The sequence below is a fragment of the Eublepharis macularius genome, chromosome 8, assembly GCF_028583425.1.
Source record: "Eublepharis macularius isolate TG4126 chromosome 8, MPM_Emac_v1.0, whole genome shotgun sequence".
NCBI lineage: Eukaryota > Metazoa > Chordata > Lepidosauria > Squamata > Eublepharidae > Eublepharis > Eublepharis macularius.
In genome coordinates this window covers 114,092,113-114,101,495 of record NC_072797.1, presented here as the reverse complement: position 1 = coordinate 114,101,495, position 9,383 = coordinate 114,092,113, and the positions used below count along the sequence as shown (strand labels likewise).

The 9,383-nt window shown below is 42.1% G+C and overlaps 1 non-coding gene across 1 annotated transcript; it reads left to right on the top strand.

Annotated features, from left to right (window-relative positions):
* Positions 1 to 5,555: 5,555 nt before the first annotated feature.
* LOC129335244 (U6 spliceosomal RNA) lies at positions 5,556 to 5,658 on the top strand. Its single transcript, XR_008597588.1, has one exon. It is a non-coding gene; the product is annotated as a U6 spliceosomal RNA (small nuclear RNA).
* The last annotated feature ends 3,725 nt before the right edge of the window (positions 5,659 to 9,383 follow it).

The window sequence follows — 9,383 nt, the reverse complement described above, 5'->3', positions numbered from 1 at the left end:
AGCTTACATCATTCTCCTCTCCTCCATTTGATGCTCACAAAAACCCTATGGGGTAGGTTAAGCTGAGCGTGTCTGACTGGCCCAAGGTCACCCAGCAAAATTCCATGTCAGAGTGGGGAATCCAATCTGGGTTGCCCAGATCTTAGTACCTAACTCCAGCCATTTAACTTATTAACTAAATTATAAATATTTATAAATAAATTATGGCCTGTTTTTCTCCCCAATGAGGACTCAAAGCAGCTTACAACTGTTCTCCACTCTGTTACCCAAAGCCTGTAGCTGGCTCATGGAGGTATCCCCAAATGTGCGTATCCCCTCCCAAACGCTTATTAAATCATACTTTGATGCTGGAGTGGCAATGGAGGTCAGTCTGGAAGATAAACTGAACCTGCTTTGAGGCTGAAATCCCAGTCGTTTTAGGGGACTCTTGTGACAACTTCAAACTAAATTAACTTTATCTGCTAGTTTCCTGCTTCACAGAAATAATTTCTTATAGAAATAGGTAGAATTCATCTAATATTTCTGAGCATGCAGTCCTGAACATACTAATTTGGAAGCTCGTCCCATTTAAATATTTATTTCCAAATAAACAATGTTTGGCTCAGGCAGAGAGCTCCTATTTTCCCCAATAGAGTAGGTTTGTGGAGAACTTTCAGGTATACACTGTTGCCTGGCAAACGTACCTTGTTCAAACTCCCTCAGTTACATTCAAGACCAGTTCTTGATTCCATCACCTTGACATTCCTTGGTAAAGTTAATTGTGAGCATGGTTCGGTGTCCATCAGCTTTGTGCCTACACTTGGATGTTGCAACTAGCATTGCTTTTGCCCAGTTTAAGAACTAAATTGTTTTGCATACCATAGAAGAGCCAGCGTCCCTCAGGGTCTTTCAGGTTATTAAATTAACCACCTCTATAAACCATTTGCCATTCCTTCTCCTTTTTGCGTCCACACAAATGACTGTCATCAGCTAGATTGCCTTTTTGTATCTGTGCAGTTAGTTGAATCCATTTGAGCACAAGACTTGCTGAGATCATGAGCAGTCCCTGAGATACTAACGAATAAGCTTCAACTCAAAACTCTCAAACTGAAATTAGAAAGAAATCTTCTTTCTAATGAATCACAAGACCCACTCCCTGTTTTTTTTTAGGCACTCCCATGCCAGGCAAGGAATTCAAGCAGTTCACCCCTCAAAAGTCTCCTCGGAAAAGTCCAAAGTCCACCAACTCATTTGACTGAGGGAGGTATTTCAGGCTCTAGGAAAAGCAAAGCAAACTAGAAGGCAATTACTGAACACAGCATCAAATATCTTAGATTTTTAAAGAAGTGACATGAAAGACAAGCCCACAAAATTAAAATCTATGTGTAGAAGACATTTTTAATGTTTTTTTAATTTAAATATTAATACCCTGAAGTATTTCTATTAGGTATCATAAACATCAAAGAAAAATCTATCATAAACCACCCAATGGAATTAAATTAAAATTTTATTAAAGGACTTGCCTAAAAAGAATGTCTTAGAGTGATCTCAAAGATGGCAGTGATGGGCACTAATGGGTTTCCTTGGCAAGGCATCCCAGAATTTCTGGGGACACCTCCACGGTGGGCCTGCTGTACATGTTTTTTTTCCAATTAATTAACCATTAAACAGGGCCATTCCTCAATATTGTAAAAGATGGTTTGGGCTGTTCTGCTAGGTGGCTATATTGAAGGAAGCATCTGCAGAAAAGGAAGGTACCTTGTCCCCAAGAACATCTCCGAACTAGCTGCAGGAATGGTCCTACAGTCACCCATCTCAACCATGGGACAGCAGTGAGGGCTCAAGTCATCTGCATGGATGTGGCCTGGGGGCTCGAGGTACTGTAAAATGAACCCGATCCCTGAAATGAACATCAAAGACGTGCAGTTTGCCTCTTTATCCTCCTGGTGTTCCCCTGTTAGACTATCATCTCCATGTCTTTGTATATTTTTAATGCAGTTCATTGAATTCCAGATTTGGTCAGCTTAATTACATATCTGAGTTTCCCCCCCCGTTCCTTGCTTGATCAAGTTTTGATACAAAAGCAAACTGGGCTTCTTAAGTTGATGAGTGGATTTTCATAACTAATATTTAAACAATGGAAGATGATACATAATATTATATATCTGGATTAAGTAAATCTGAAATTATGTGTCTGTATATTTTGTGAGAAGGGACTATACTTTTAGTTAAGCATTGCAGATTTTGCAAGATAGTTCAGAGATGGTGTTCCCAAAGAACACACTGCAGAGAATTGTTTAAATTTTATGTGACATTAATAATTTTTATACCCTTGAGTGAGACTAAAATGTCTTTGTAATATGGCATGGTGAAATGTATTTTATATATTCTTCTAATTTGAAAGCCTGTCTGTATTTTATAATTATCTATTTACGTTTAAATGAATTTGGTGACTCATCCATTTTAATTTCATGGCTGGGATTTCCCCTATTTAGTCCCCTTTCAAAAGTTCATTCATGGTTTGGGGGGGTATATTTGAAAAGCAATAAAGACAGTTTAACATATTTGAATTTAACAATCAAAAGCAAAATAATCAGGTGAACACTTATATGTCTGGGGCATGAAGAAAGTGTGTATTCTCTAAACTATTGCTGTTCCTTGCAGAGTTTGTAAAGCTCATAGAGCTGAATGCTGTTAAATAAAGAAGAAAAACAAGCATTATAGCAATGTTGAGCATAATGGGTAGTTTTAGATCAGTGATCCCCAGTATCGTAGTCTGGGTGCTATGGCAGCTGCGCATGTGTTTCCTGACACCTCTTGCTCCTTCTCCAAAGCACAGAGCCAATCTTTCTTCCACTTCATTGGAGGTACTTAAAACAATCGCCGAAGGCATCATCTTTGTGTCTGCAGAGAGCACCCACTTGCAAAAAACTGTCTCCATCTTAGAAGCGTGCTTGGCATACAACCTTCTAACATTGTGTGGTACCTCCCAATTTTTTGTGATTGGACCCAGCCCTCATGGCAGCCATTTTATTGTGATGCCCAGTACCAGTTCTCAGTTTCCACAGGTTCAACAATGTTGGAGGCTCATGTTTTAGAGCTACACTCACCTCATATTGCCCATAATTTTCTGCCTTCACTTAGCTTTCTTTGTTGGTAGACATGCAGCTGGAAAAATGAAAGGTCATGAATACCGTCAATGTGACCTACCTATGAGCTTCCAGAAGCAACCATTGATGAATAGATCCTCATCCTTATGTTCCTACTAATAAACAGTGCAGGCATACAATTACAGAAGGAAGTCCCTTCTGCCCAAATTCATAGTTTAACTGAAGTATGTGAAGAGACAATTGACCATCCATTGTCCAACATTCTATCTCATAAGAAGACTTACTTGCTGTGCCATCCCAAGCAAAGTTACGCCCAAGCTTATTGACTTCTATGGAATTAGAAGGGTGAAACTCTGCTTTGGTTGGCAATATTGGTCCATGCTGAAAAGCTGCTTCCATTATGAGGTAAATCTCATGTCCCAAATTTTGACTATTAGATATGAAAAAAATCCGTTTTTCAGACTTTCTGCGTAATCTTATGCTGAGACATTCCAAATTTCATCTTTTGAGGAGACCAACATCACCTACCAGGGCTGGCGTGTTAACTAAGCACAGATAACCACTTTGCACAGGTTGTAGCCTAGTTTAAAGAAGTTGAGGCAAAAGCGAAAAGCAGATGGATAGTTTACCTCACCAGAAACCAGTTAAATCTGGCATTAGTTCATTTAAATGAAACTAAGTTCAACTAAATGAAACTACCGGTTATTCTAGCATTCTAGCATTCCACTAACCCCTCCAATATACTGTAACTTGAAGATTTCATTCCTCCCCCTCAAAAGAGCTGTATTTGGCTCTAGAGCCACGGGCTGTAGATCCTTGGGCTAGCAGGTTTCTCCTTAGGTTCCACTACTGCAGCTGTTCATTTGCAAGTTCTTCCCAAGTTGTACTCACCCACCTCAACTGTCTATAAAATAATGTTGCCTCTCTTCCCATTTATGAGGACTAGTGATTTTAGCAGATGAAGCATTATTGACTTGCTGTCGACACACAACCAAAGTACTTTGGGTTTCTAGGAAAGGCTCATCATGCAGATTTCTGTATCTTTCTTCCAAGGCCATGCAGGGAACTAGTCCTCAATTCTGTTACTGCAATCAAAGGCAGGGGAGCTTCCTGTATTATTAACTTATATTACAGAAAAGGCATGGAATAAGGCAAAACAGTTTTGTCTCAGGCCACCCAGTACATTCATTGCTAAAAAGGGAAGAGCAGCTTTATCCTATACAACCCCACCAGCATATTAAGTAGATACTGATGTTAGAAGATATACTATATAGTAAGTCAATAGAAGTCAAATTTGTTAGCATTACCTAGTAGGGGTGTGCATTAAAAAAATGAGCCCAAAATACACAATTTGCTGGTTTGTCTTGTTGGAAGTGGCTTCAGTTATGCTGAATGAAATACGGGAAACAAGGCTGTAATGTCTCCCCCCCTCCACGCACCAAAAAGTTTGTGTGTTTTGTTTCGGTACTTACCTTGCAGAGGCCAGGCCCATGCAGACAAGCCTGGCAGTCAGGGGCCATCTGGCAGTATCTGGTTTTCTTTAATGGCAAGTCGGTCTGCACATGCAACCAACTGCCTCCAAAGGACTGAACCCTTAGTCTTAAATCTGTTGGCAGGAAAGAAGTTCCTCCATGGCTTGCATGAGTGCATTCCCCCCCCCAGCACTTCCTGGGCAATGACATTGGCACTGAGTGCCTTGTAGGGATCAAAGGTTTCCTTTGCACCAGGGAGGGTGCCATCAGCACCAGCATCACCCTCACCCTCACCCTCACCCTCCCTTTCTGTGCACTTTTACACATAGTGCAAGGAAAGGGTGGCCTGGCAACATCCATGCAGGCATGCACATGTGGGTATGAGAAAGGAGGGGTCTCCTGCCATGAATTTTTGGGGAAATATGTTTATAAAATATAAACAGAAGAAGAAACTTTTCTTATCTCTTTTTTTCCTTCTTCGCTACATGGCCAACTGCCAGCAGACCAGAATGCGGAGCAACAAGAAGTTAATTATTGAATGTAAACCTAATTCCCCCCGCCCCCCGTGACTCATTTGTTCCGGATGAGGTATCCTTCATGTCTTCCTGACAATTAAAGCAACTTCTAAAGACATGTAGCGTTCAAAATAAACGACAACACCCATCCAAATTTTATTTCAAACTCTAATTTATCTGATTATCAGCTTGATTATATTACAGGGATTGGAGAAAAGGGAGGGTAGTCAGGGATTCCCCCTTCAATTTGTTTATCAAATCTACATGCAGGGAGAAAATACGGGGTGACGCTTCCCCAGGACTGTCTCATCACAGACTGGGGGGTGTCACATTTTTAATAGAATGTTGCCATTTTAAAAAAAACCAACCTCCCTACAGATAGAAAATATTGATACATGTTCCCCAGTTCACTGAGAAAGACAGAGATCTAGAAAAACTATTGGATAGATTGGCATCTTCCTATAGTATTGTAAAAAGTTGTGCTTGCTTCAGCAGCACATATACTTAAAAATGGAACAACGCAAATTAGCATGACCCCTTCACAAGGATGGCATGCAAACTTGAGAAGCATTTAAATTATAACAATTACTGATTTTTGTAAAAAAAAAGTGATCCTGTAGCATGGGAGAGAGGAAGGAAATGGCAGCTATGGAAGCCAAGGAAAGGAAAATGGCTCTAATATGGCCTGGGTCTGCAAAAAAATGTACACTTTCCCAGCTACACAGCATGCAGATGTGTTTGTGTTCTTTTCAAAAAACTATACTGTATCAGGTTTAGGAAAGATCACAGCAAAGCTGGAGTAAACACAGAAAGTGGACAATCAGGAACCAACATAATCTGGATGCTCCCCAAAATTGCTCTGTTTTGTATGCCACGCTTAAGTAAATGAACATCCACCATATCAACATCGGGGAACCAGCGGTAGAGCAGCTGCTTTGCATGCAGAATGCCCTGGTTCAGTCCTTGACAGCTCCAGTTAAACAGATCATGTAGTAAGCAATGTGAAAGACCTGTACCTGGAGTGTCACTGCCATTCAGAGAAGATAGTACTGACCTTGACAGACCAATGTTCTCTGACTCATTATAAAGCAGCTTCAGGGGTTCAGCGCTGTTACGTGCCTGTTACCAGTGGTGAAAAGGGGGAATGGCTCAAATGTATAAATAATTCTCCCCACCAACACATCAACTTCTTGTTTGCTGTGAGGCTACCCCCTCAGATATTATGCCTTCTCCGTCCTTTTGTTCCGTACAATGCAGTTTCTCTTTTTTTGCAACAAGAGGTTCTGGGGATCAACTTTACATGAATATTATGTCCTCTTCAGTACTTTAAACCATAATCCTAAATTTTGAGGTATTGTTAGTAAGGATGAGACATTCTGCTCATGCTCAGAGATGCTTATGGCATTCCTCCACACGAGAATATTGCAATGAGCTGGCTCACAGTGAACGACTAAAAGGGATTGAGTGAAGTAACATTCCATTCCCCTCCTTTCCTTCCAGTGGCCCAATATCCTCCCGGAGCAAATTCCCCATTGCAAGCACAGGAAACCATCCCCAAACACTATACATTGCCATTCAAATTTCCTGCCCCCTGCCTTCACTCAATAGTGCGGATGTTAACGGCAGAGGAAGCAAACTCGAAAGAAGGAATGAGGAAGGGCTCAACTAGCTCATCTAGCCACCTTGATGTGGAAATAAATAAATTAAATGATATGTATGACACAAGGTGGGTCAAGGGACTCATATCACATGTAAAATTCGGGGACCGACATTCTCAAGCGCCTTACGACTGGATTTGGTTCTTAAATACAGTATAGGGAAGAGCTTCAGCCTTCCCTTGTACACCTTTTTCATTTTAATGAATAATGAATTTTAATGAAATTTTAATGAAATTCACCATTCATTCTTGAATCTTTTCAGTTGTTTCTGCCTTACCTTCTCCTTTCCAACTCAGTGAGATTTTGCTTTACATTCCAAGATCTTTTTACATTCCAAACCAAAATGTCCATGGGAGGGGAGCCCTTTTTGTCCTGTTGTGAGGTTCCATGAATAGCGACTGCAGCTCCCCCTCACCAGCCATTTCAGCTTGGGAAAATCGCATGGGAGGGAAGGCTGAGAGCCCTCCTCCCTTCATGTTATGTTGATAAACGGATTCCGGCCTTGTAGCACTTTGAACATAAGTTCCCCAATGTTCCTTGCGGTCTCATTGGAAAGTCAGTTCCCTTATGCTATGTGTCAAGGTATCATCTAACTGAGTCCTATGGGAGTAAAGTTTACAGAGCAGGGCACTTAAAGATAGCTTGGTCTATGATTTAGGACAGAAGCTGTCTACCAAACAACCTCACGTATCTCTTTGCCAGCCTGACAGAACAAACTGTTCCCACCTTTCTACGCAAGTAAAAAGATCAACACTTAAAACATTATCTCTTGAAATTCGGACAGGAGCATTGATATATAGTTTCTTAAGATCCATGGAGTGAATACTCTAGAAGCATGAGAATTTGTTTTTGTAAACCAGTTAATCAGTTGCATAATGAGCAATTAAGCTCATTACAACTAATAGGCAACTATTAACTAACAGCACAACTAATAGGCAAAAGGCATGGTTGGCACATTATGTATATGCAATATATCTTTTTCTTCTGAATAGGACAGATGAGTAGATTTTTCTTGCTATTTTGTTTGCAACCATAAGAAACGTTTTCACATCCAAAAAAATCAAGAAACAGACATGAAATGAGCTGAACATGACGTACCTTTCATGTTTATGTTAACAGAAGGTGATCATCACATTATGTTACTAACTATAACATTAAATCCCACAGTCCTTGAGTTGTTATTATAAGATAGTATAACTTACTAAAATTGCTATCTTGAAACTCTTTTCTACCCAGAGAAAGGGATAAAGGGAATGATTACCAGCTGAGATCTTATATTTATGCAATTTTCTCCAGCCGCAGATTGTCTTGGCAGTCTAGACCAAAGCTTGTCCTGCCGTTTCTGATCCTCCTGCCCACACCATCTTTTTATAGATTTGGCATGACTTGATCAGCTACAGCTCAAGATAGTAGCATAGAAATAATTGTCGAACTTGTGCAGCGATAAGGCTAGACATCCTACATTTGGCAGACATCAGAACGAAATCACAGCTGTTCGTTACTATGGATTCTTTGGGACAGATGATAAGAGACAGCAATTCTATGCAGAGTTACACCCTTCTAAACCTAGTAGCTTTAGTGGAGTTAGAAAGGTGTGGCTTCGCTTAGGATGGCATTGTAGCTGTGCCACCCCTCAACTTTGTCGTGTTGCAGTCCAGTGATGATGGGCGACTGGAAGAGACGAGGAGCGATGGCGACAAAGAAACGCATACACAGCAGATGGAGTTAACAAAGGCCACAACTTTATTGATTACAGTGACAGGAGCATTGGCACGCATAGGGATCGGATCCCACATTGGCTGACCCGTCTGCCAGTCGATGCCTTCCAGCCCCCACAGGCCCCGCTGTGGAGGGGGAAACCGAGGGATGGCAGTTAGCGGGGTCAATTGGGTGTACACCCCTCATTGTCCCCCTGCCACCTGGGAGTGAGACTTTCCTGGTGGCCCCCCAAGCTGGGCCTGCCCCCTGGCCTCACTCCCTGGATTCCTTATGGGAATCCCCTATAAATGGGGTTAGATGCGGCCCACAGGCCCCATCTCCCCCCAAAGGGATTGGATCCTAATGCCAAGCTGCCCCCAGCAAAAGTTGTGACAGAAATACTTAATGACACCCCAAATAAGATGCAACCCACACAAACCAGAAGCAGGGAGTGGTGGGTGGGACTTCACTCTCCAGAATGCAACTGGGGGCCTGGTGTGGTTGCCTGGCTTATATAGTGGGTCGGAGGACCTGAGGGAAGACTGGGCTCCTCCGGTCCAATCCGCGCCACGCCCACCATGCCAGGCTGCTCCCCGGCCAGCGCTGATTGGCCGGGGAGGGTTTGAATTCATTGGGTGCGGGCGGACCGAGGCACCTGGGAGAACATGGCGGCTGCCACGCTTTCCGCCTCCCCCAGCCACCCCGTGGACAGCAAACCGGCTGCCCAAGTGAGTCTGGGGGCCGATGCTTCTTCTGTCACCACACCATTTTGCTTTTCCCCATCCTGCTCTCCATGCCTTGAAAGCTCATCTTCACTTCACTTGTCAAGCTACCTGCTTGTCTTTCTCAAAGCCCTGTGTTGGTGTCCCAGGACCATCAAAGAGACATCTATATAATTATAAATATTATAATATTTGACAGCAGTGTAATAGGTATAATATCATGCTGGGT